Source organism: Nicotiana attenuata, unplaced genomic scaffold (genome assembly GCF_001879085.1).
Source record: "Nicotiana attenuata strain UT unplaced genomic scaffold, NIATTr2, whole genome shotgun sequence".
NCBI classification, from domain to species: domain Eukaryota; kingdom Viridiplantae; phylum Streptophyta; class Magnoliopsida; order Solanales; family Solanaceae; genus Nicotiana; species Nicotiana attenuata.
The window spans coordinates 150,611-178,049 of record NW_017672228.1 but is presented as its reverse complement, the minus strand read 5'-3'; the positions used below and the strand labels follow the sequence as shown (position 1 = coordinate 178,049).

The 27,439-nt window shown below is 40.8% G+C and overlaps 1 pseudogene; it reads left to right on the top strand.

The window, feature by feature from the left end:
- The first annotated feature begins 8,523 nt into the window (after positions 1-8,523).
- LOC109212388 lies at positions 8,524-11,379 on the top strand (annotated as a pseudogene).
- The last annotated feature ends 16,060 nt before the right edge of the window (positions 11,380-27,439 follow it).

Below are 27,439 nucleotides of genomic sequence, written 5' to 3'. Positions count from 1 at the left end.
ACCCGATAGTGGATCGGGATCGATTTTCCACAGGGAGCTAGAGAGGGGAGTTGTATTATCTGCTTAGTCTAGAATTGTGGTTGTGCTTCTAATATCACTTCTAACATTTTTGGTTTTGATTTTTATATCTTCTACTTTAAGACTAATATTTGAAGCTAAATTATGCTATGGAGATATTGCTAAGTTGTAATTAATATAGAGAAAGGCACTAGGGTCGTGGCATTACCTAGGTGGCTAACCAACGGGTAGATGATACTAAGGATAAGATTGATAAATCTGGGTTTAGTGCTATAGCCGTTGCACAATTGCACTCATTCTCACACCTCTCGGTAGAGAGAACGATTTTGCCCAATTGACTCTCTTGAGAACAATTAGGTAGGCCAATTAGACTGCGCAACTAGGGCTCAAGTGGGGTAGTTACTCTTTCGAGGTTTAACCCGTTAATTGGGACTACCATTCTCATGGGTCCATCCCAATTCCTTGTTGGGTTAACTTTTAGGGTCATATGACTCTCTCTCTCAAGAAGAGTTAGACCCACTAAGCTTGAATTCATGTTTGCAACCACAAATTCTANACACCCATCAATTACCTACACTAGGGTTGAGCCACAACCCTAGCTTTTAGCTAGACATAATTAGAGAAGAAACAGAAGAATTAGAAGAAGAATTAAACATAATAAATAATTACTGATGAGAAGCTACAAGAATCTATTGAGAAATTAATGCTAAAATGCCAAAATAGGCTAAAACTTCAGTTCTCACGAGCACAGCTTGATATCTGATAAAAAACTTAACCTAAAAATGGAAAAAGGATCTATTTATAGTGGCTGAAAAACTTGGACAAAAATACCCCTGCGGGGTCAGCGCGGACTGCGTAAAAAGGTAGCGCGGTCGCGTTAGCTCTTTGGACTCCTAAATCTCGTCTCTGAAGTTGGGGACCGCGGACCGCGCAGAAATGTAGCGCGGCCGCGGTGGATAATGGCGCGGACCGCGCAATAAAGCAGTGCGGCCGCGTGGCTTGACTTGGACAAATCTCCAGCTCTCTGATTCTCATCCACGCGGCCGCACTGATATGTAGCGCGGCCGCGTGGGCCTTTAGCCTTCTCTGGTGGGTCTCTGAATCTCACTGGCGCGGACCGTGCAGAAATGGAGCGCGGCCGTGTGGCTTGCAACAAAAATTACCCATTCTCTGAATCTCCTAGCGCGACCGCGTCGCATATCAGTGCGGTCCGCGCTAGGTCTTCCTGTTCCTCAACTTCACTTGGCCTTTGACACTTGAGCAGGTTTCACTCCGTTCTGAGCCGATTTTTGATATTTGTCACCTTGCCGCTCAAACCTGCAATCAAGCACAACTTGTAAGCATTTTAGGACTATTTTGTAGCAATTTGTACAAAAGCAATAGCAAGTAGGGGTATAAATCATGGTAAAATCCTAACTTATCAGTACTTGTGGGAATCACTCCGGCGCCGAGTCTTTGATTCGCAAAATTATTAGAGCAGGGTATTATTGGGACAACATGGAAAAAGATACTAAGGAGTTTGTCAAAAAATGTGATAAGTGCCAACGGTTTGCACCGATGATCCATCAGCCCGGAGAACAACTTCACTCGGTCCTATCCGTGTGGCCTTTCATGAAATGGGGAATGGACATAGTCGGCCCTCTACCAACGGCCCCAGGTAAAGCTAAATTTATTTTATTTATGACTGATTATTTCTAAATGGGTGGAAGCAGAGGCCTTCGAGAAGGTCAGAGAAAAGGAAGTTATTGACTTCATCTGGGACCACATCATATGCCGGTTCGGGATACCTACCGAGATTGTATATCATAATGGAAAGCAATTCGTCGGCAGCAAGGTAATAGGGTTCCTCGAAGCACACAAAATAAAGAGGATCTTATCAACACCATACCACCCAATTGGGAATGGACAGGCCGAGTCAACAAACAAAACTATCATTCAAAACCTAAAGAAAAGGTTGGATGATGTGAAGGGAAAATGGAGAGAAGTCCTACCCGAGGTCCTTTAGGCATATCGAACGACATCGAAGTCCAGCACGGGGGCCACCCCGTTCTCTTTATTATATGGATCCGAGGCCTTAATCCCTGTCGAGGTCGGAGAACACAGTGCCAGGTTTCAACATGCATCGGAGGAGTCAATCACGAGGCTATAAATACTAGCCTCGAGCTATTAGATGAAAAACGAGAGGCACACTTGTTTGGATGGCCGTGCAGAAACAAAGAATCGAGAGATACTACAATAGAAGGACCAACCTTCGATATTTTGGAATTGGGGACTTAGTTCTACGGAAAGTTACCCTCAATACTCGAGACCCGAATGAAAGGAAACTAGGCCAGAATCGGGAAGGACCGTACCGAGTCATCGGAGTTGTTGGTAAAGGATCTTACATACTTAGCACGATGGAAGGTGAGCAACTACCGAACAATTGGAATGTATCACTACTCAAACGATACCATTTTTAAGGTATGACTTTCTCCTTTTGTCAATTTGAATTTGAAACTAACCCATTGCAGGTGTTCGATCGAAGATATCGAAGGCACATTTTTACACGAAGACCTTAGGTTTTAATGCACGCGTTGCACTCTTTTTCCCTTAGATCGGATTTTGTCCCAAATGGGTTTTACCGGCAATATTTTTAACGAGGCAACAACTATGTGCTACGTAAGGAGAACTCAACAGTATCTAAGGCTTCTTTTCAATCAACCTCGAATACTGGGGGGCATCACCCTCTGAGGTTATATTTTTGAGGAAAATACTTCACGCCAAATAGGGCCTCTATAGGAGAACTTTGTAATGGGCCAAACAGTCAGATGAACCGTGTCCATGTAGAATAGTCGAGCCCCAACGGCAAAACATGTATGCATGTATCAATTATTCAAAGAAGCATTCTTTCTATATCAAAACACTTTGTGTCTCAAAGAAGTCTACTATTATACGAGCTTCATACTTATAACTTTATGAAAATGGCTCAAGGTCGAGAACGCGAATACACCTCGAATACTCGGGGACTGTCATCGATAGTCAAAACATCCGAATCATCGAAAACTCGAATTCATAAGACCTCAAAGAGGCATCCCCTCGAAATAACAGCCAAGGCCATCATACTTGGGGACTAACCTTTCGAACAAGTTCGAAAGGTTATTGGGAAACAAGTCTAAGAGACGTACCCGAAGGCTACGGCCACACTCAAGGCTACGGCCATATTAAAGACTACGGTCATATAAAAAGGCTACGGCCGAAATGATGAGGCTCGGAGACGTCCGACATCCGCCATAAATTAAAGGCCTTCAAACACTTTGAAAAACTGATTAAATCAGGCTACCCTCGGCAAAAGAAAATGATAAAGGGCTTCGATAAAATCAACCCTCGAATAATTTAAAGGCTTCAATAACATTAGCATTCGAAAAAGCCTTAAGAGGTATACAAAAACAAATTATAAATAAGGTTCCAATCATTTGAACCTTCGAAAAACCCAACGGGTAAAAAAAATACATGCTAAGGCATAAACAATTTTTCACTAAGTCTTTTAGCCGAAAAGAGGGAAAAATTATAGCCGCTTTAGAGGCCGAATTGGCCCAACTTAAAGAGCCTAAGGGCCGACCTAAAAGAGCCTAAGAGACGACCTAAAAGAGCCTAAGGGCCGATATAAAAGAGCCTAAGGGCCAAAACATATAGGGTTCGAGACCTTGTTCTCACTCAACTCGGACTCAAGGGTCCCGAGCTCGCATTAAATCAACCAGGGCATAGCTCGAGGATTAACAAAAACCTTATGAAGTATCTTTGTTATAAGTTCGAAGATCGCCCATTGATCACTAAAAAACTCGAGGGTTGTTATATTCGGAATCCGAGCCGATGTTTGCTTGATCATTGAAGTTATCAAAATGTTTCACAAAATAAAGACCATGCAGAATTCAATACAAATCCGAGATGAAGCAAAGTAATTCTTTATATTTATAAAAGATATTTACAAAGGATATTTACAACACTCGGGAGGGGCCTTTACACAAAAACACAAAAACAAAAAAAAGGAACCTAATCTACCTCGGGGCCACATCCTCGGGAGCTACGTCCTCGAGGACCGCATTTTCAGGAACTTCCTCCTCGGGGACTTCATCCTCATCTTTCCTGCTCTCGAAGCCATTGGCAGAATCCTCACCATCAGAAAGTAAAGAGGTAGCCTTGTCCTCCAAAGTTTTTGCTTTCTCAATGTCAGCTGAGAGGTCGAAGCCACGAGCATGCACCTCCTCGAGAGTTTCTCTCCGGGATTGTCACCTGGCATGGTCGAGAGCACAGGATAACTTAACTTCACCTGCAATAGAGATCTCCTATGCCCGCGTTGGCATCTTCAGCGTCAGCTCAATACGAAGACACAAATGCCTCTGCATCAGATTTGGACTTTGCAAGCTCAGCGGCAGATTTAGCTTCGAGCTCCTCGATTTTGCGGCTTTGGGCCAGGATTTCCTCCTTTTCACTTTGAAGATGGCGTTCGATTAAAGTCAGTTGCTCCCGAAGAGCATCTTTCTCTGAGGCGAGACGGTCCATACATTGTTTCCATCCTAGGGTCTCGGCATCCTTCATCTTGAGCTCCTCTCGAAGCTGCTCCACCAGCTCGCCCTTTTGCTGGGCCTGCAAAGTTGAGGTGTTAATCGCTAGATCAAATAAATGTGTAACAGACCATCAAAAGGCTATATTAGCTTTTCAATAAGCTCGGTCTGTTCTTGACGAGCCTTCGCCAAGTCGACTCGAAGATCCCTGACCTCCTCTTCTTTCTGTACGTAGAGGTGCTTAAGGCCATCCCTCTCTTCCATCAGCTTCTTGAGTTCAGCTTCACACCGGGCAAGCTCGGCTCAGGATTTGGAAAATGCTTGCCGATGAAGCACCACGGCCTTCACGCAAAGAAAAGAATTTATACTTGGGAAGATGAGAATTAAACTCGAGCATAATTATGGAGACGAAAACTTACGTGTTTGAAAAGCCTTTGGGCCTCATAAAAAATAAACGAGGCGTCAGGATCGGGAACATCCTCGATCCTCACAAGACATTCTCGAAAAATGTCATTCCCTTCATGGGTCGTTCCCACATCAGGAGTCCTCATGGCCCGGGCATCTCAAAATTTCCCTTCGGAAAACACCATGCCCAACGGCAAATCATCTACATTGATTACCCCAAGCGATTCACTTGGGATATTATCCTGTCTTTGAAGGGCGTCGAAGTTAGGCTCTTCGAGCTCGCCCACCAAGTGTCCCCCGGGACGAGACACACTTTTTCTGCCTGATGGCTCGGGGACTTTGCTCGAGCTCCCCTCCGAAATTTCTTCGGTTCGAGATTGAACTGCATCTGCCATCATCGGTTCAGCTGCCTCCAAAGCGTTAGTGCTTCTTCTTTTCTGGGCTACCAACAGGCAGTCGTCATCTTCCCTCTCTTCATCCTCATCCTGAAGGCGTTGGGCCATTTCTGGAGATAGGGCCGCGGTATCGGCCTTAGTCTTTGGAGCCTTGATTTTCTTTGGCTTCGGGGAATTTTCAGGCGACCCCCCTTTTCCTTTTCTTTTTCTTGGAGGGCTTTGGGATTTCTTCTTCACCGGGCGGGGGCGGCCGCATAGCAACGATGTCTCCGAGGCCTGCATAAAGATAAAGTAAGTATTTCACTAAGAAACATAAGTATGCAAACAAGAGAACTCACTATGGTTTTTAGCCTCCCATCGACCCTTGGCCAGGTCATGCCAGCTGCGTTCCGCGTATGAAGAAGTAGAGGCCAGTTACCGAACCCAACCTTCGAGGTCTAGGACCGCACCAGGAAACCATGCAACAGCTACATCATCAAAAATTGATTAGATCGAGAAAAGGATGAGGTCGAGAAAGAGTAGGGAAAGTAGAATATAAAGTCACTATCGATAAACCTGTACTTACGTTTCATGTTCCATTCCACGGGGAATGGCATCCTCTCAGCAGGAATCAGGTCGGAGGTCCTGATTCGGACAAACCGGCTCATCCATACTCGGTCCTTGTCCTCATCGATGCTGGAGAAGAGAGATTTCGTGGATCGGAATTGCAGATTTATCAGGCTACCTCGATAAAGGTGAGGGCTATATAGCCTGATCAGGTGGCCGAGGGTAAAAGGCATCCCCTCGACCAAGCTCGAGAAGTATCTAATTAGGTTGACGGTGCGCCAGAATGAAGAAGCGTCACCTGGTATTGTTGGCAAAAATCAAGAATCACTGGGTCTATGAGACCCAGAGCTGGATCTACAGGACCCAACGTAAATGGGTAGGTATACAGGCTTAAGTACCCTATCTTATGAGTAGTGATGTTCTCTTTAGGGGAAGGGATCACTACATCTTTGTTCGCCCAGTTGCTGTCCTTTTTCACCTGCTCAAGCTCACTTTTGGTTATCAAGTAGATGTATCGGGACATGGGCTCACATCGGCCTGGTGTCGATGCAGGTTTATCGATTTTGAAATTGGAAGTTAGTTCACACGGCGGGGGAATACACTCCTCAATACGAGGTGGCACCACCGCTCTACCTCTGGCCGACCGCGATGATGAAGAGGCTTTTTCTTTTTGAGGGACAGTTTTAGATGTTTTAGCCATTGCGGTTTGTAAATTCAAGAGAAGAGAAGGAGTAGATGCTGTAGTAAGAGCAAATTGAGAGAAGCGTAAACTCAAAGAAGTTGGTAGAACTAAAGGGATTTTAAGAATGATCTGAGAAGTAAAGTTTGCAAAAATTGTGAGCTTGACCTATTTATAGAGGTCGCTTAAACGTGTTGGGGAAGTCAAATAGACGATCGTCAGCCGCCTCCAATTAATGACCTTGGGAACTTACACGGAAGCGACTTTTCAATCACTTCAGCCACTGACATCACGAGATTGACATCATGATCCAGGAGACAGAGTATCGAAGATCAAATCGTTTCTTATCATCTTATTCTAAGAAGCGCGGGGACTATCTGTATACTGTCGAAATCAGGTATGGCCGATTTTTCGGGCTCGAGAGGTTGCCTTAAGCCTGAGTTCAGGAAAGGTCGAGTTCGAGCTCGAGCTCGATGGACCAGACTCGAGCTCGAAGATAAAGTGCAATGCCCGAGGATCGAAGTACGATGTGTATCGGAGCCGAGTATGCTCAACCACGAGATAATGCCGTTACGGATTTGTAACAGAATGAGCAAGATTGCTGCCACATTCCTAAAATCATGGCGTAAATCTCGGAATAGATTTGTACAAATCCGTACTAGGCGGTTAGACAACTGTCCCAATAAGATTATTTACTGTAAATGGAAACGTACCTTATTTAGGGTTCCCCTATTATATAAAGGGGACCCCAATCATTGGTAAAGATCATCTAATCAATGGCAAAGAATATACTCTCTTACTTTTATCGCTCATTGTTCATCAGAATTGTCCTTTAGTTTTATTATCCTTGCTTTATTGTTCTTGACCAATCTCGAGGTCACTTGGGCTCGAGGTCGAGATTGACTTATCTACTGGTTTGATCTTACTTATTTCTTTCATCTATACTTCAGATTTCTTGGTTATTAATTAGTATTGAACTAAATCTCGTATCATTAAAATAATAAATCAAATTTAATTGTTACTCGTATTTTTGAGGTAAACAATGTTGTCTCTTTAGATTGCACAATAGTACTGGGAAAATAAGCTTTAATTTCCGCATAAAGTTTCTACCAAAAGCAGGTCTTTTTCTTTTACGATTTTTGAATTCAACTTAAATTATTCTGACTGAGTATAAGCTATGAAAATATGATTAAGGAATTGAAATTTTTTCTTCAAGGCTTTGGAAGAGAGAAAAGTTTATAATAATATTTGATAATAGTGAGGAATAATCAACAACATAAGAAACATTTTAGCAATTATCTGTAAGTAACACACTTAATTTAATCCAAACTTTTGGTTTAGACAATACTCCTAATATAATTAAGACACTTAATCTAATCCAAATTTTGATTACTACTGCATCTTCCGTACAATACACTTTATCTATTTTTTCAACTTTTTGCTTTGATTTATAAATTTAATCTTTGATCGTTTTAAAGATTGTTGAAAATAATTGCACTTTGTTATCCGGAGAAAGCAGGGGTGGAGCTTTCTTGCTTTCAAATATGTTCTCCTTTGTTTTCTTATTAGGTGGTTGAGAAAGTATTCATCCTTTGGATAGCTTCTTGGCCCGCTGGTCCTTATTCATTGCTGCACTAGTGTGTTTCTTTTCAACGAGGAACCACTATCAATTATACTAATATTTTTAAGAATTCAACTTTATTTAATTTTTTAGATAATAAAAAAGTTATTTTTTCCTTTTCATCGTAGGATGATGTTTTCTTATCATACTGGAACCTCACCCATATTGCAAAAAAATTCATTCTTGCATCGTCGCCGACGAGTGAACTACAATGCCGATACCGGTGACAAGTGAAACACATTGCCGATATCGGCTACGATAGAAATTACTGATAAGACCTCAAGATTAGATAAAAGGGGAAAAGGGTTTCACAAGGCTATGAAACGTTCTTCGGGTAATTTGAAGAAGTTATTTGGCAAGCCGTTGGATTACACCTGTGTTAAATCCAAGACTAAGCCTCCTAAGATTCCCCTTGATGTTGTTCATCAGGCAACATTCTTGCTACCCGCCCTTGATTCCTTTGACTGTAATATTTATCCCAAGTGTTTCGAAAAGATGCAAGATTTAGATTCTCTTTTACATGAGATAAAAATCATCTATAAAAATAATGGTCTTGGAGGAAACATGCCACTCAAATTGTAGCAAACATGCAAATGCAACCGGTTAATTCATGCTTGGTTGCTTCTTATTAATTGGAAGCCAACGGGGACCTTATTGATCATTTGGTGTCTGGGTATGACGATCTAGGTCTTGCTTTGCATTGCAGAGCAATGTTGAGTGAGTGTATTTAACATCAGGTTATTGCAAGATATGTGTTGAAGTATGAGCATATGCAAAAGCTTTTTGACTACATGCAAATCCCAGAATTTGATGTCGGTGCAGATGTTATAACGACATTTAAGAAGCTTATGACACAGGTCTACAATTGTTACATTCCTCTTCGAATATTATGACAGGTTCTTCATTGAATGTAATGCAAAGGTTTTGGAATCAGTTAGAAGATATTTTATTTAATCAATCAAATTCCACTGTGATGACATCTTGTGTCAGCTCAAAGGATAATTTAAGGATTTTGATAAATATTTTTAGGGATTCTAGCAAGAACATTCAGCTAGATGCATTTCACGTGTTTATGCTTTTTGTAGCCAGTAAAATAAACCTTCGGACATTATCAATATACTCGTGTCTAGTAGAAGCAAAGCTTTTGTACTTCTTTTCAAGCTTTAGGATTAATAAAGAGGATGAACCATTCAGGGCTGATAAAGCTCAAGTTGTGAAACAAAATACTAAATTTGAAGCGAAAGGACCTTCTTTCTTGGGTAACTGCATAAATTCTTGCTCCACCTACTGCTCCGAGAGAACTGTATAAGACACCAACGCTATGTCTAGAAAAATTGTATAATTCCCAAAACTACATGGAAAAATAATAAAAACATAACGATGAAACCAACCACCTGCTCTGGATGACCGCAAAAGCTTTAGTATACAGGTCACTGTTTTGTGAATTATACAAAATGAATATCTTGTTTATTTAAAAAGGTGAGCTTTAAGAATTTGTTACATGGCTTTGAATTTTCACAAAGTAGTTATTATACTGAATTATTGTGACGAATTGGATCCAACATTGACAAAGCTCTTCAATTTTCGAAAAGATGCTCCCCGATTGGCCCTTTAGTTCTATAGCCATCATCTCTAAAGAAGCCTTTTGATGTTAGCTAGTTATGGTAGTATACATAATTTTGGATTAATATGCAAAACTACAGAGTAAAAAGAGTGAGAAATGTAAAGAACAGAACAATTTTACGTGAAAAATCTCCTTACTCAAGGGAGTAAAAAGCACAACCTACCCATCTAGGATTTTCCTTCAAAACTTTACTAACTTCAAAGAGAGATTTGAGATTACAACTCAATAACCAAGTAGATTAAATCTAGTATCTTTCCAACAATCAACTCAATTGTAGCTACCCGTTTCTAAACTAACTCAAGTCTAGAAAGTTAAATAAAAATTCAAAGTTTACGCTAATATATTTATTACGCTTCTTTAAAAGCATATAGGTTACAACTCAAGAACAATTGACTCAACCTAAATAACTAAAGAACTTCAGCATTTTCGTCTTCCAGAGCATGTTCTTTAGTTGATCAACTTGAATCTATGAATGCACCTTCATGCTATGATTTGCGATTGTGATGACCCGATAGGTCACTTTGAGTTTTAGCCTTCATTTCTGTGTTTCGAGATCTTGAATATCTTTGTTTATTCTTCCTCGATTTGCATACACAATCCGTGTCCTTTTTGGAAAGTTTTTATGTGGAAAATTTATGAAAATGTGAAATTTTACCTTAAAACTCATTTGAGTTAACTACAGTCAATATTTTATGCAACCACACCTGAATCAGTATTTTGACGGTCCCGATGGGTCCGTATCATGATTTGAAACTTGGAAGTATGCCCGGAATCGAATTCGGAAGTCCCTAACATGAATTAATATGATTTGTTGAAAACTAGCAATTCGAAAGTTTAAAGAATTCCTAAGTTTGACCGTAGGTTGGCTTTACTGCTACCAGGTTCGGATTTTGGTTCCGAAATTTAGAATAGGTCCATTTCACCATTTATGACTTGTCTTTAAAATTTAGTGCAAAATAGAGTTGATTTGACATGATTTAGACGACTGGTTGTAAATTTACATGTTCTTGAGTTTCTTTGAAAATATCATTCATTTTGATGTCCGATTTATAGTTCTAGGTATTATTTCGGTGTTTTGATTGAGCGAGCAAGTTCTTATGATGTTATTACACTTGCATGCATGTTTGGTTTGGAGCCCGAAGGGCTCGGGTGAGTTTCGGATAGGCTACGGAGTGATTTTTGGACTTAGGCAATTGCTACTTTCTTAGGCTTCTGATATCTGGTGCATTGTGCTTTGCGATCACGAAGCCACTCTTGCGATCGCGAAGGTGGACTTGGGGCTGGGATGGTCTTCTTCTATGCGAATGCAGGGAACCGATCGCGAACGCGAAGCATTGGGGGGCTTACCCATTGCGAACACGACCACCCTCTCGCGAACGCGAAGGTTTATGGGATTCAGGGGGGAGTTGGCCAGTAGCTCTACGCGAACGCGAGCCCAGTCTCGCGAACGTGAAGGTCAGGGGGGACAAGCCATCACGAACGCGAAGGCCACTTGCGCCGCTGCACTTCGCGATCACGTCAGGCCCTTCACGATCGCGAAGAAGGCCTGACGCCAGTGACTTAAATGTCCCAAAGACGGGATTTTCTTCATTTTTATCATCTTCACATTAAAGCTCGTCCTAGAGGTGATTTTGAAGAAGAATTTCATCCCTACTTCATAGGTTAGTATATTTTAACTCGTTTTCTTCTACTTCCATAAACACCCATTGATTTCTAACCTCAATCTATACTCTTCCATGGTAGAAAATTAGGACATTTGGGTAGAATTGGGGGGTTTTATAAAGTTGGAATTTAGACCTCCAATTGAGGTCGGATTTCAAAACTAATTACATAATCTGGCTCGGGGGTTAATGGGAAACTGAGTTTTGGTCCGAATCTCGAAATTTAACCAAGCGAGCCCGGGGTTTAGTTTTTAGGAAAAGTATAAAGATCTTTGCTTTATCTATTTTAATTGATTCACTAGTATTGTTTGATGATATTGAGTCGATTTTGGTTAGATTCGATTGGTTTGGAGGAGAATTTTAGAGGAAATGCCCCGATTGAGCTTTGATTTGATTGCAAAGCGAGGTAAGTGTTGGGTCTAACCTTGATTTGAGGGAATTAGGGACCCTTGAACTATGTGTTATGTGAATTACGTGTGTAACGGTGTATATGCGAGGTGACGAGTGTATATATTCCGTCAACATAATTTTGTCCATGCTTTCTCGTATTTCATGAATTATCATATTCCATGTCTTAACTGTTACATGCTTTAATTGCCTTCTATGCCGTTGCTTGTTACTTCTCATTGATTATTCTTATAATGAAATGCTTGTTCCTTCCAGTACTCCATGATTCATTGCTACTTACCTTAATTGTCTTACTTGTACACTTTAGCTGTCACATACTTGGCTTGTTTTGTTGCTCTTGTACTATTTGTAGCCTTCCTTTGATTAGTACGTGGTTCCTTTTATTGTATTGCTTTCATATTCTTTATTCGTAGAGATTCTTGTGAGTTGAGCTTTTAGGTTGATTTCATTTATTGAATTTGTTTATGGATCGGGTTGTACGCCGCAATAGTTATGATATAGTGGAATAAGGGTGGATTTTGATATTGACATAGTGGGATCGGGTTACGCGCTACAACGATTGTGTACGTATATTTGATATTGATAAACTATGATTTGGTGAAACAAGGGAGGATTATGATATTGATTCTGATTATATGGTGGCATTGGGTTGCGTACCGCAACGGAATTCATATGTGATTCTTGAATTGATATGGTAAAATAAGGGATGATTGTGTGTTGTACGGTGGGATCGGGTTGCGCGCCACAGCAGATTATGTGTGTTGTATTCATTATTTTTGTTGTGTTGATTTCTAATATTGTTATATGAAATTATGAGATCGGTTATTCCGGGTTCTCTGATTACAAGGATTGAGTTCTTTTTCATAAGTTAGTTGCCTTACTTTTTCTGTTTTTCCTTTCCTATTGTTATAATAATAATAATAATAATAATAATAATAATAATAATAATAATAATAATAATACTGCGTACAGGTTATTGTAAGTGACCCGCCTTAGCCTTGTCACTACTTTGTCGAAGTTAGGCTTGACACTTATAGAGTACATGGGGTTAGTTGTACTCATACTACACTCTGTACTTCTTGTGCAGATTTTGGAGTCGGTCCTAGCAGCGGTCAGTAGATTGCTCGGATTCAGTGCTTGATGGAGACTTGAGGTATCTGCATGGCATTCGCAGCCCTAAAGTCCCCTTCCATAGTACTCTAGTCGCTCATGTTCTTGTGACACCAGTTCTGGGATTGTATATGGATATCGCCGTTATTTTACGTTAGTCACTCTATTTCAGTTTATTCAGCTTATTAGTTTTCACTTAATTTGAATTGTTAAAAATGGCTAATAACTACATCTAACGTTGGCTTGCCTAGCAAGTGCAGTGTTAGGCGCCATCACGGTCCTAAGGGTGGAAATTTCGGGTCGTGACAAGTTGGTATCATAGCACTAGGTTACCTAGGTCTCACGAGTCGCGATCAAGCTTAATAGAGTCCGAAGAATCGGTACAGAGACGTCTGTGCTTATCTTATAGAGGCTATGGAGTTTCAGAACAATTTCACATCCATCCTTCTCTATCATGCGATTTTATTCTATCATTGATTATTGACCATTCTATTCTTATTGTCTTGGAGATGGCGAGAACACGCACTACATCTACAGCCGGACAGGAGCCGTAGCTAAGGGTGGGCATCAGTCGGTTCGGTTCGGTTATGAATATTATCGGTTTAGCATATCGATTATCGGTTTACAAATATGATAAACCGATAACCAAAACGATAAGATATTAGTTATCAGTTAATCGGTTATCGATCATTATCGGTTCGGTTATAGGTTTACCCGATAAGATAACTCAATCTAGAGTTAAGCAAAAAAGAGAAGAGTAAAGCAGTTTTAAAACTCGTTTCAGGCCACAACTAAAACAATTTTATAAAACAACTTTATATCGGTTCTGGATAGTGGACACAACTAGTTGTGCTAATCTTCCTGCTAGCTTTGACTTAATCTGACCCCTGCAATACAGTTGTTGTATCACATGTCTTACTAATTGTGCTAAAACAGTTTTACATCAGCACTAATATTCAACGTAAACAACAATACATTGAACAAAGAATCTGCAATAAACATAATCAAACACTACACTGAATAAAGAATCTGCAACTAATATTCAACATAATGTTGCTGCTACAACTTTCCAGTTTCCAACACTACAAACATCAACATATTGTTGCTGCTAAGCCATAATATCTGCAACTAATAATTCAACACTACAAACAGTTGTCCAATTGAAGAGTGAAGAGTCTGAACTCTGAAGAATGCGGCCGAGGCTAAGAAAGAATAGGAAAGAATGAAGCCCTAGCATATCTGCATATGTATATACTTAAGGGTAAAGAAGTAATTTCGTTAATCCTTATTGGGTTATCGGTTAACCCAATAATAGGTTGCCAAACCTAGGCCCGAATCGATAACCCAATAGTGAAAAACTTCTAAACCGTTACCGAACCAGTAACCCAATAACCCAATACCGATAACCCAATAAATAATTAACGGTTCGGGTTATCGGTTTTACCCGATATATGCCTAGCCCTAGCTGTAGCCCCCTGTGACAGCTATTACCAGGGGCAGAGGCAGAGGCCGAGGCAGAGCTCAGCCTAGAGCTCGAGTAGCAGCACCCACAGTGGAGCCTCAGATTGATCATGAGGAGGAGGTCCCAGTTCAGACCGTGCCTGTCGGACCAACTCAGGTCCCGGAGTGGTTCATAGCCACTCTAGTGCTTTAGGATGCCCTAGTCCGCTTGGTGGGTCTTATGGAGAGTGTGGCCCAAACTGGTGCATTTCCGGTGGCACCAGCCATCTCTCGGGCTAGGGAAGGAGCACATACTTCTGCTACTCACACCCCAGAGCAGGTGGCTCCCTTATATCAAACTTCATCAGCCCCGCTAGTTGGGGTGGTTCAGCCGGTGGTTGCGGCACAGGCCGATGATAGGCCTCTATGTCTTCTGAGGCTTTATTGAGGTTGGATAAGTTTAGCAAGCTCTTACCTATTCATTTCAGTAGTGCACCTTCTGAGGACCCACAAGATTACCTGAACCGTTACCACGAGGTGTTGCACAACATGGGTATAGTTGAGACTAATGGGGTCGACTATGCAGTGTTTTATATGACTGGTTTCGCCAAAAGATGGTGGAGAGATTATAAGTTGACTAGACAAGCTGGTTCGCCTACACTTACCTAGGATCAATTTTCACAACTATTTCTAGAGAAGTTCATTCCTATCACCCCGAGAGAGGATTACCGTAGGCGGTTTGAGCATCTTCAGCAGGGTAGTATGACTGTTACCCAGTTATGTGGACCTAGCTCTCCACGCCATTATCTTGCTCCCTACTGAGAGGGAGAGAGTGAGGAGATTCATTGATGGGCTCACTTTCACTATCAGGCTGCAGATGGCCAAGGAGACTGGAGATGATATTTCTTTTCAGAGGGTTGTAGATATTGCCAGACGGATCGAGATAGTTCGTGGTCAGGAGAGGGGGACAATGTCTGATAAGATGCCTCGTAATTCTGGTAGTTTCAGTGATGCCTCATCTGGAGGCAGGGGTACTTTTGGTAGAGGCCATCTTCCTAAGCCATTTTAGTTAGCGCTTCTGGTATCTCACAATGCTTCGGGGAGTCGCGGTCAGTATGTATCTCATTTTGCGCAACCAACCTTCAGTGCACAATCAGCTCCTATTAGTGCGCCTCCGATCCAGATCAACCACCGTGGTTATCCTGCCCGATGGTTCCAGTTCTAGCTTCAGCAGCCACAGTAGTAGGATGGGTGTTTTGAGTGTGGGGGTATTGGTCACATCAGGAGGTTCTATCCGAGATTGTTGATCAGCATACCCCAACAGAGTTCTCGTGCCATTGTTCCGGCACCAGTTGCTTCACCCCTCGCTCAGCCAGCTAGAGGCAAGGTTCAGGCATCCAGAGGTCGAGGTCAGGTCATTAGAGGTGAAGTTCAAGCCGTTAGAGATGGAGGCTAGCCAGCTAGAGGCCGTCTGAGAGACGGAAGTCAGGGTGGTACGGCCCAGCCCTGATTTCATGCATTCCCAGCTAGACCTGAGACCGAGTCATGTGATGCCGTTATCACATGTATTGTTCTAGTTTGCCATAATGTTGCTTCAATTCTATTTGGTCCAGGATCTACTTATTCCTACGTGTCCTCCTATTTTTCCTCATATGTGGTTGTGCCTTGTGACTCTTTGAATTCTCTTGTGTATGTGTCTATACCTGTGGGAAATTCTATTATTGTAGATCGTGTTTATCGCTCGTGCGTTAGTACTATTAGGAGTCTTGAGACTAGTGTAGACTCCTGCTTTTTGATATGGTAGACTTTGATGTTATTTTGGGCATTGATTGGTTGTCACCTTATCATGCTATATTGGATTGTCACACCAAGACGGTGACCTTAGCCATGATAGGGTTGCCTCGATTAAAGTGGAGAGGGACTCCTGGCCATTCTACCAGCAAGTTTTTTTTCTTATGTGAAGGATCGACGTATGGTCGAGAAGGGATGTCTAGAATATTTGGCCTATGTTCGTGGTTTGAGTACGGAGGTTCCTTCCATGGATTCAGTACCAGTTATGCGTGAGTTCCGGAGGTGTTTCCTCCAGATTTGCCGGGGATGCCACCCGATAGAGATATTGACTTCTGTATTGATTTGGCTTCGGGCACTCAGCCCATTTCCATTCCACCATACTGTATGGCCCCGCCGGAGTTGAAGGAATTGAAGGAACAGTTTCAAGATTTGCTTGATAAGGGATACATTGAACCTAGTGTCTCGCCCTGGGGTGCGCCCGTGTTGTTCGTGAAGAAGAAAGATGGGTTGATGAGGATGTGTATAGATTATTGGCAGTTGAACAAAGTCAGTATCAAGAATAAGTATCCGTTGCCAAGGATTGGTGACTTCAGGGTGCCAAGGCATTTTCGAAGATCGATTTGAGGTCTGGCTACCATCAGTTGAAGATTAGGGCATCAAATGTCCCTAAGACAGCTTTTCAGACTCGGTATGGGCATTATGAGTTCTTGGTGATGCCATTTGGGTTGACAAATGTTCTAGCATCATTTATGGATTTGATGAATCGGGATTCAAGTCCTATTTGAATTCTTTTGTGATCGTATTCATTGATGATATCCTGATCTACTCCTACAGTCGAGAGGATCATGAGCAACATCATCGGATTGTACTTCAGACTTTAAGAGATAGCTAGTTATATGCCAAGTTTTCGAAGTGTGAATTTTGATTAGACTCGGTCGCCTTTTTGGGGCATGTTGTATTGGCCGAGGGCATAAAAGTGGATACCAAGAAGATTGAGGCAGTTCACAACTGGCCTAGACTTACTTCAGCTACATAGATCTGATGTTTCCTGGGTTTGGCGGGTTATTATCGTCGGTTTGTGGAGGGGTTGTCATCCATAACAGCCCCATTGACTAGATTGACCCTGAAAGGTGCTCCGATCAGGTGGTCTGACGAGTGTGAGTTGAGCTTTTAGAAGCTCAACACTGCTTTTACTAAGGCGCCAATGTTGGTGTTGCTCACATGTTCAGGATCTTACACGGTGTATTGTGATGCATCTCGTATTGGGCTCGGTGCAGTATTGATGCAGGATCCTAGGGTGATTGCATACGCATCGCTGCAGTTGAAGGTTCATGAGAAGAATTACCCTGTTCATGACCTAGAGTTGGCAGCCATAGTTCATACGCTGAAGATTTGGAGGCATTACCTATACGGTGTGTCGTGTGAGGTGTTCACGGATCATCAGAGTCTACAGTATTTGTTCAAGCAAAAGGATCTCAACTTGAGGCATAGGAGGTGGTTGGAGCTATTGAAAGACTATGATAGCACCATTTTGTATCATCTAGGAAGGCCAATATGGTGGCCGACGCCTTGAGTAGGAAGACTGTGAGTATGGGTAGCCTTGCGTATATTCCAATTGGTGAGAGGCCACTAACATCAGATGTTCAGGATTTGACCAATCAGTTCGTGAGGTTAGACATTTCGGAGCCTAGTCATGTTCTAGTTTACACGGTCTCTCAGTCTTTTTTGTATGAACACATCAGAGAGCGTCAATATGATGACCCCTATTGCTTGTTCTTAAGGACAAGGTGCAACACAGTAGTGCCAAGCAGGTTACTGTTGGAGATGATGGGGTCTTGCAGATGCAGGGTCGGATTTTGTGTGCCTAATGTGGATGGGCTTCGTGAGTTGATTCTTGAGGAGGCCTATAGTTCACGGTATTCCATTCATTCGGGTGCCTCCAAAATGTACCAGGATTTGCAGCATTATTGGTGGAGGAGAATGAAGAAGGAAATAGATGCATATATAGTTCGGTGTCTGAATTCTCAGCAAGTAAAGTACGAGCATCAGAGGCCTGGTGGTTTGCTTCAGAGGCTGGAGATTCCTGAGTGGAAGTGGGAGCGTATTACCATGGATTTTGTTGTTAGGATCCCACTGACTTAGAAGAAGTTCGACGCGGTATGGTTCATTGTGGACAGGTTGACTAAGTTGGCACATTTCATTCCAGTGGCAGTTACCTATTCTTCAGAGCAGTTAGCTGAGATCTACATCTGCGAGATCGTCCGTCTTTATGGTATGCCTGTGTCCATCATTTCTGATCGAGGTACACAATTCATCTCGCACTTATGGAGGGATGTACAGCGTGAGTTAGGCACCCGCGTTGAGTTGAGTACAACATTTCACCCCCAGATGGATGGTCAGTCCGAGCGCACCATTTAGATATTGGAGGATATGCTTTGCGCTTGCATTATGGATTTCGAGGGTTCTTGGGATCAGTTCTTGCCGCTTGTGGAGTTTGCCTAAAATAACAGCTACCAATTGAGTATTCAGGTGGCTCCCTATGAGGCATTGTACGGGAGGCGGTGCCGTTCGTCAGTTGGTTGGTTTGAGTCGGGAGAGGCTTGATTGTTGGGTACCAATTTGGTTCTGGATTCCTTGAAAAAGGTCAAGATGATTTAGGATCGACATCGCACAACTTAATCTAGGCAGAAGAGTTATGCCGATCGGAGAGTCCGTGATATTGCATTCATGTTTGGAGAGAGGGTATTGCTCCGGGCTTCACCCATGAAGGGTGTGATGAGGTTCGGAAAGAAGGGCAAGTTGAGCCCTAGGTATATCAAATCTTTTGAGATTCTTGAGAGAGTGGGTGAGGTGGCCTACAGGCTGGCATTGCCACCTAGTTTATCAGTAGTCCATCCGGTGTTCCATGTGTCCATGCTCCGAAAGTATCATGGTGATCCGTCCCATGTGTTAAATTTTAGCTCTGTCCAAATGGACAAGGATTTAACTTATGAGGAGGAGCAGGTGGCCATTCTAGCCCGGCATGTCCGGAAGTTGAGGTCTAAGAGTTATCATTCAGTTCGAGTGAAGTGGAGAGGTCATCTAATTGAGGCAACCACATGGGAGTCCGGCTCGGACATGTGGAGTAGATATCAACACCTTTTCACCAGTCCAGGTACGTTTTTATGTCTGTTTGAGGACAACCGTTTATTTATGAGGTGGAGAATGTGATGACCCGATAGGTCATTTTGAGTTTTAGCCTTCATTTGTGTTTTTCGAGACCTCGAATAGCTTTCTCGATTGGCATGCACAGTTCATGTCTTTTCCGAAAAGTTTTTATGTGGAAAATTTATGAAAATTTAAAATTGTGTCTTAAAACTCATTTGAGTGGACTATGGTCAACATTTTGTATAAAAGGACCTAGGTCAGTGTTTTGAGGATCCCGGTAGATCCGTATCGAGGTTTGAGACTTGGGCGTATGCCCATAATCGAATTTGGAAGTTCCTAACTTGAATTAACGTGAGTTGTTAAAAACTAGCATTTCGAAGGTAGAATTCCTAAGTTTGACCGTAGACTGACTTTGTTACTAACAGGTTCTGATTACGATTACGGAACTTGAAACAGGTTCATTTCACTATTTATGACTTGTTTAAAAAATTTGGCGCAAAAAGGAGTTGATTTGACGTGATTCGGACATGCGATTGTAAATTTGCATGCTCTTGAGTTTCTTTGAAAATATCGTCCATTTTGATGTCCGATTTATAGTTCTAGGTGTTATTTTTTGTGTTTTTATAGCGCGAGTGAGTTCGTATGATGTTACTACACTTGCGTGCATGTTTGGTTTGGAGCCCGAGGGGCTCGGGTGAGTTTCGGATAGGCTACAAAGCATTTTTTTGGACTTAGGCAGTTGCTGGTTTCTGAGACTTCTGATATCTGGTGCATTGTGCTTCGCGATCGTGAAGGAGAACTTTGGTCTGGGGTGGTTTTCTTCTACACGAACGCGGGGAACCAGTCGCAAATGCGAAGCATGGGGGGGGGGAGGGGAGGGGTTACCCTTCGCAAACGCGACCACCCTCTCGCGAACTCAAGGGTTTATGGGATTCTTGGGAGAGTTGGACAGTAGCTCTACACGAACGCGAGCCCAGTCTTGCGAACGCGAAGGTCAGGGGGGACAGGCCATCGCAAACGCGAAGGCCCCTTGGGACACTGCACTTCGCGAGCGCTTCAGGCTCTTAACAATCGTGAAGAATGCCTAACGCCCAGTGACTTAGATGTCCCAAAGACGGTATTTTCTTCATTTTTCACCATCTTCACATTATAGCTCGGTCTATAGGCGATTTTGAAGAAGAATTTCATCCCCACTTTATAGTTTAGTATATTTTAACTCGTTTTCTTCCATTTCCATCAATACCCATTAACTACTTACCTTAATCTATGCTCTTCTATGGTAGAAAACTAGGGATTTGGGTAGAATTTAGGATTTTGTAAAATTAGGATTTAGACCTCAAATTGAGGTCGAATTTTGAAACTAATCACATAATCGGGCTCGGGGGTGAATGGGAGATTGGGGTTTGGTCCGAATCTCGGGTTTTGACCAAGCGGGCCCAGGGTTGACTTTTGTTGACCTTTTGCGAAAAGTGTAAAGATCTTTGCTTTATCTATTACTAGCATTGTTTGATGATATTGAGTCGATTTTGTTTAGATTCAATTAGTTTGGAGGCGGATTTTAGAGAAAAGGACCTGGTTGAGCTTTGATTTGATTTCGGAGTGAGGTAAGTGTTGGGTCTAACCTTGATTTGAGGGAATTAGGGACCCATGAAGTATAAGTTATGTGAATTACGTGTGTAACAATGTATATGCGAGGTGACGAGTGTATATACGCCGTCAACATAATTGTTTCCAAGGTTTCTCGTATTTGATGAATTACCTTATTCCATGTCTTACATGCTTTAATTTCCTTCTATGCCGTAGCTTGTTTCTTTTCATTAATTATTCTTGTATTGAAATGTTCGTTCCTTCCAGGACTCTACGATTAATTGCTACTTGCCTTAATTGTCTTACTTGTACCCTGTAACTGTCACATTCTTGGCTTGTTTTGTTGCTCTTATATTATTTGTAGCATTCCTTTAATTAGTATGTGATTCCTTTATTGTTTTGCTTTCATATTCTTTATTCGTAGAGATTCTTATGAATTGAGTTGTTAGGTTAATTTCATTTGTTCAATTTATTTATGGATCGGGTTGCACGCCACAACGGTCTTGATATGGTGGAATAAGGGAGAATTTTGATATTGATACGGTGGGATCGGGCTACGCGCCGCAACGATTGTGTACGTATACTTAATATTGATAAACTGTGATATGGTAAAATAAGGGAGGATTATGATATTGATTCTGATTATATAGTGGGATCAGTTTGCGCACCGCAACGGAATTTATATGTGATTTTTGCTATTGATATAGTGAAATAAGGAAGGATTATGTGTTGCATGGTGAGATCGGGTTACGCGTAGCAACGAATTGTGTGTGTTGTATTCATTGTTGTTATTCTGTTGATTTCCAGTCTTGTTGCATGAAATAATGAGATCGATTATTCCGGGTTCTTTAATTACAAGGATTGAGTTCTTTTTCATAAGTTATTACCTTACTTTTCCTGTTTTTACTTTTCTATTATTATTATTATTATTATTATTATTATTATTATTATTATTATTATTATTATTATTATTATTATTATTATGCGTACATGTTATTGTAAGTGACCCGCCGTAGCCTCATCACTACTTCGTCGAGGTTAGACTCGGCACTTACAGAGTACATGGGGTCGGTTGTACTCATACTACACTCTGCACTTTTGTGCAGATTTTGGAATCGGTCCTAGTGGCGGTCAGTACATTGCTTGGATCCGTGCTTGACGGAGACTTGAAGTACAGCTACACGGTGTTCGCAGCCCTATACACCCTTCTACATTACTCTAGCTGTTTATTTCATTGCAGACAGTTATGCTTTTATTCAGACTATTATTTGTAGTACTCTAGTCGCTCGTGTTCTTGTGATATCAGTTCTGGGATTGTATCTGGATCTTGCCGTTATTTTAGTTTATTCACACTATTTCAGTTTTATTCAGCTTATTAGTTTTCACTTAATTTGAATTGTTAAAAATGGCTGATAACTACTAACGTTGGCTTGCCTAGCAAGTGAAATATTAGGCGCCATCACGGTATCATAAATGACACATTTGGCCTCATTATATCATTCAAATCGTAAGAATCCATCATAAACTCATAATCATATCTGGTGTTGGAAAACTAATTGAAAGTTGTATTAGCTAGAAAATAAAAATTATTTAGAATTTGATATTTGCAAGTTTATTTAATTAGAATTAGTAGTCAAGTTAATATAAAAATAGGTTTTCCTATTTCTAGTTAAAATAGATTTTGTATTATTGTAAATAGGGATATTGCTAGCTTATTTTTAGTGTGGAGAAGTGTAAAAATTGTAAAGATCTTTTAGAAATTGTAATATATTATTTTTCCTTCACCTGGAAATCCAAATTTGTAATCCGATCCAATATAAGCCAGAGCTAATCAAAGCGTTCATAAACATGTAAGATACTCAAATATGTAGTTCATAAACATGGAATCATTGAAAACATATGATTTATAACATTAAGATAGCACTATAATGCATTGTATACATAAAATATGGTGTAACTCGTACACACTCGTTCATGCATGCACGAGTGAAAGTACAAGAGGGGGGTTGAATTATTTATTTTTATATTTTAATCACTACAAGTTGACTAGTTTTCTAATTAGTCGACTAGATGTAATAACGTGATAACACTAAGAGCAGAATTTAAGATGCAGAAATAAAGTGCAGGAATTAAAGACACCGGAATTTTTATACTGGTTCGGATTCAATGTGAATCCTAGTCCAGTCCCCTTGGGTTGCAAGGGAGTTCTCTTTCAGTGAATGAGTTTCTCGAGTACAAAGTGAATGGTGTGGTTTACACCAATGGCTCAGTTCCTATATCACTCGTTTCGTCTTAATACAATGCCTTACCAGTATTTTTCTCTCTTTCTTCTCTAACTTGTTACACAGCAGATCTAGTAGAACTACAATGTTTGTTTGCAGCAGAACAAAGAGAGGGTATTTGGTTCGATCAAAGTATGTTTGTCTAAGGCTTAAGGATGTGTATAAATATTTTGTAGGAGGCCGTTTGCTGAAGAGATTTGACAACCCAAGAGATTTGATCCTTGGAAAGAAATTGATTCTTTCCAAGAATAAGGTTATTTTTCGTTGCTCTTCCTTGATGAGAGGGCATTGATATCTTTCCTTCTACAGATCTTGATAACGCGGTTTACTCCTTGATTGTTGGTCCTTCAGAAAATAGCAGCTTGCCGTTGCTCTTCCTTAATGAGAGGGCATTGATAGCTTTCCTTCTACAGATCTTGATTACTTGGTTTTACTCCTTGATTGTTGGTCCTTCCGAAAATAGCAGCTTGATTGATCATCATGCAAGATCTTTGATGCTTCTTTTTCGCTTCAATCAATCTCTTATTGATTCCCTTTCCGAATCTCTAGTTGGTTGATTGATTCCTTCCTTTTGATTTCTTCATTCTCGGATGCTTTCCTTGAGTTCGTATGCCAAAAGCAGTCATATTATTTTTTATCACTAAATCTAAAATCTAACAATCTCCTCATTTTTGGTGATGACAAAATAATATATGTAAACATGTAATCTTCAGTTGACTTCCCTGTATTTTACTCCCCTTCAATGAGTGCAGTTAGCTCCCCCTCAGTAGGTGCTTCCTTTAGTCGACTGCTTCTGCAAGATCTCTGACTCCCCCTCAAGAGGTGCCGTTGGGACTTCTTTTAGTTAGCTTCTCCTGTAGTATCTATAGTCGACTTCCCTTGCAATAGATGTACCTGCACTATCTGCACGAATATAGATATCCTTTCTCCCTCTTTTTGGCATCAGCAAAGAGGGGATAAGATAACACACTATATACTAAAACACGATATACTATAAATATGATATGCTAGCAGAGTTATGACAAAATAAACATATTGTCTAAACAGCATAAAGAAAAGCAAAAATCATCCAATCGACTGGTTATCCAGTCCAAAACAGCACAACAAAAATATTGTCTTAAACTTCCACATTAACGACGCATGAAATAAGTAAGAGTGTTGCATATCGCCTCCTTTAGTTGATCAAAGCTGGCATTGGTTGAGATAGTCACTCCATCAAGCTTATCATGTACCTCCTTGAATGCCTTAAATGCGTTTTCCCTAAGTCTGAGAACTACAACTCTTATCTTTGAAACATCAGACCCTGTCTCTTTTAAGATAGCATGAATATCTCCAACAGTGGACTGGGTAGCAGTAAGGAGATCTTTGATGGCGGACAGTTGATTGTCAATGGCAACTAGTTTCTCAGCAAGGTCAGGGACACTGGGACTATAATGGGAAATAGAGGGTTTGGGTTTTGGATCAAGTTGAGCATGTTTGACTTCACCTTCTTGTTTCTTTACCCATGATCCTTTCACACACATATATCCCATACTTGCAGACACTCTGGAATTGTAAGATTTTGAAATAAAGATGAAGGGATATCTAGAGATGGAGATATTATGTGCCTCCAGAATGTGAGTGATGGACATGCCATATGGCAGACTGGTGGGATCATCAGCACTGTCAATCATAAAATTGATGACCCGGGAGGACAGTTTGATATTGAGTTTTGTCACAAGGCAATAGACAAGAAAGGTATCTCTTTGAGAGAAGGTGGAGAAAGAGCCAGTACGAGGAAGCAGAATAGTTGCAACAATGTGGGTCAGAACACGAGTTTCAAAGCTAACATCACTAGGACTTAACTGGTTTGGGAGAGAATCAGATGGACACTCAGCAATACACCATTTTTCTTGATCAAAAGTGATTTCAAAGTCATCAGGCCAGGAATTTTTGAAAAGCATGGGAAAACCAGAACACTTGCACTGGAAAATTAAATCAAACATGGCACAATCAAGAACAATGCGCTTCCCTAACACAAAGGATTCCAACTTATCACTTACTGGAACGAAGATTTGCATAAAATATTTTCACTAGGGGTTCATAGACTTTAGGAGGGGGAATAAAAAAGAATTTAGACCATCTCTGATGAACAAACAGATCTTTTACCTTACAATTTAGGGCTTCCATGTCATCAAGGTCGACTAACCTCCTATGAACAATTGGCTTGTCTTTCAAAGCAATGAAAAATCCCTATTTGGAGAGTCCCAGAAATTTAGGTCAGACTCTAAAGAACTAGAGAGATCTATTTTTGGCTTCTTTAAAGTAAAGGATTTAGGGGGTTCTTCCATAGGCCTTTTTCCCAGGGCTTTTTCTCCTGAAGTATGAGAATGATCTGATAAGTCCGCTTGAGAGGAGGCAAAACCTTCAGAATGGTCAGACCCTCGGTTTACTTGTTATGGAGGTGTAGATGGGGGCTTTGTTCTGGAGCGAGTACTCTTCCTGGTAGAAGCAGAAGGATTTTTTGAGTGTTTGGCCATGGAAGAGCTTTTGGTGAGAGCAAGTTTTGGAGTGGGTTTCTAGGCGATGGGGACAATGAATACTGAGAAGGGTTTTCAGGTATTAAAAGAAGGGTTTCTGACGGTTGAGTACAAAAAATAAAGGAGTGTCAGTTGAACAGACGTGATGATTGGGTTTCCTTCTTTGAACTCTTTAACTGATGTGAAAATAGAGGGAATTCCGAGGCGCAATTAATGATCAGAAAACAACAAAGTTTGAACATTAGGCATACAAAAAATAATAGTAACACGTAGGTCCTAATATTAATGATTAATGCAAACAATACCAAGTAATTCTCTTATAAAGCAAAATCTGTCCTCTAGTAATGGCTTAGTAAAGATATCCGCTAATTGATCAGTAGTTCTAACAAAAGATAGTTCTATATTTCCCTAAAGAACACGATCTCTAATAAAATGATGCTTGATATCTATATTCTTAGCCCTAGAATGATGCACATGATTTTTAGATAGACATATAGCACTAGAGTTATCACAGAAAATTGGAATAGGTTTAAAGAATAATTCATAGTCACAAAATTGATGAGACATCCATAGTAATTGTGCACAACATTGTCCATTGGCGATATACTCAGCCTCAGTTGTGGATAATTCAACTGATCCTTGCTTTTTACTGTTCCAAGATATTAGTGCCTTTCCAAGTAATTGGCATGTTCCACTGGTGTTTTTCTGTCTTCCTTATCACCTACAAGATCAGCATCTGAAAAACCTTCTAATCGAAAATTGTCGTGGATAAAATGAGAGAGATGTGGCCTTTGAATGCAACTGTTTTCTCTTTCTCCTGTTTGTTTTCTTGAGATGACTTTTTCGAAAGCTATGAGTTTCTGAAGTTCATCATAATAGTATTCAGACCTGTGATTCAAGTGTACACTTTTTTCTTCAAGTAGTGGGTGACTTCTAAAGAATCTTCCTACTTGATCAACTGAGTATGGTTTGCCAAAACTTTTAGATGATAATGATTTTGCTGAATCTGACAAAACATCTCTTCATAATTTCTATCTTTATCTGAAAGAGTTTCATATCATGACCAATGTTGATATGTGTTTCCTTTCTTTACTGTTTTTCATACTAACTATTAAGTTTATCCACATCTCGTTGGCTGTTCGCAACTGAGATTTTACTCGTACTCTTCTCACCATTAGCATTGTAGAGCAGATTCCTGCCTTATTGTTAACTTTGCACAACTCTATTTGCTCTTCTGTATATGAATTATATCTTTCAGGATAGCAAGGGTTAAGTGGCGGCCGGCAAGGATAGTTTCCCTTTTTCAATAACACAGGACTTTATACATAATAGAACTTTGCGTATATTTCCATCGCACTTTCAGTGAGAGAAAAATATGGAAATATACGCAAAGTTCTATATAATTGATTTGCCATGATCTTTTCTCACAAGCTGTTAAGCAAGAAGAAAAATATGACCTCACTCTCGATACAATTAAAGTACAAGAGGGGAGGAGGGGGAGGGTTGAATTGTTTATTTTTATATTTTAATCATACAAGTCGACTAGTTTTCTAATTAGTCGACTAGATGTAATAATGTGATAACAGTAAGAGCAGAATTTAAGATGCAGAATAAAGTGCACAGAATTAAAGACACCTGAATTTTTTTATATGGTTTGGATTCAAT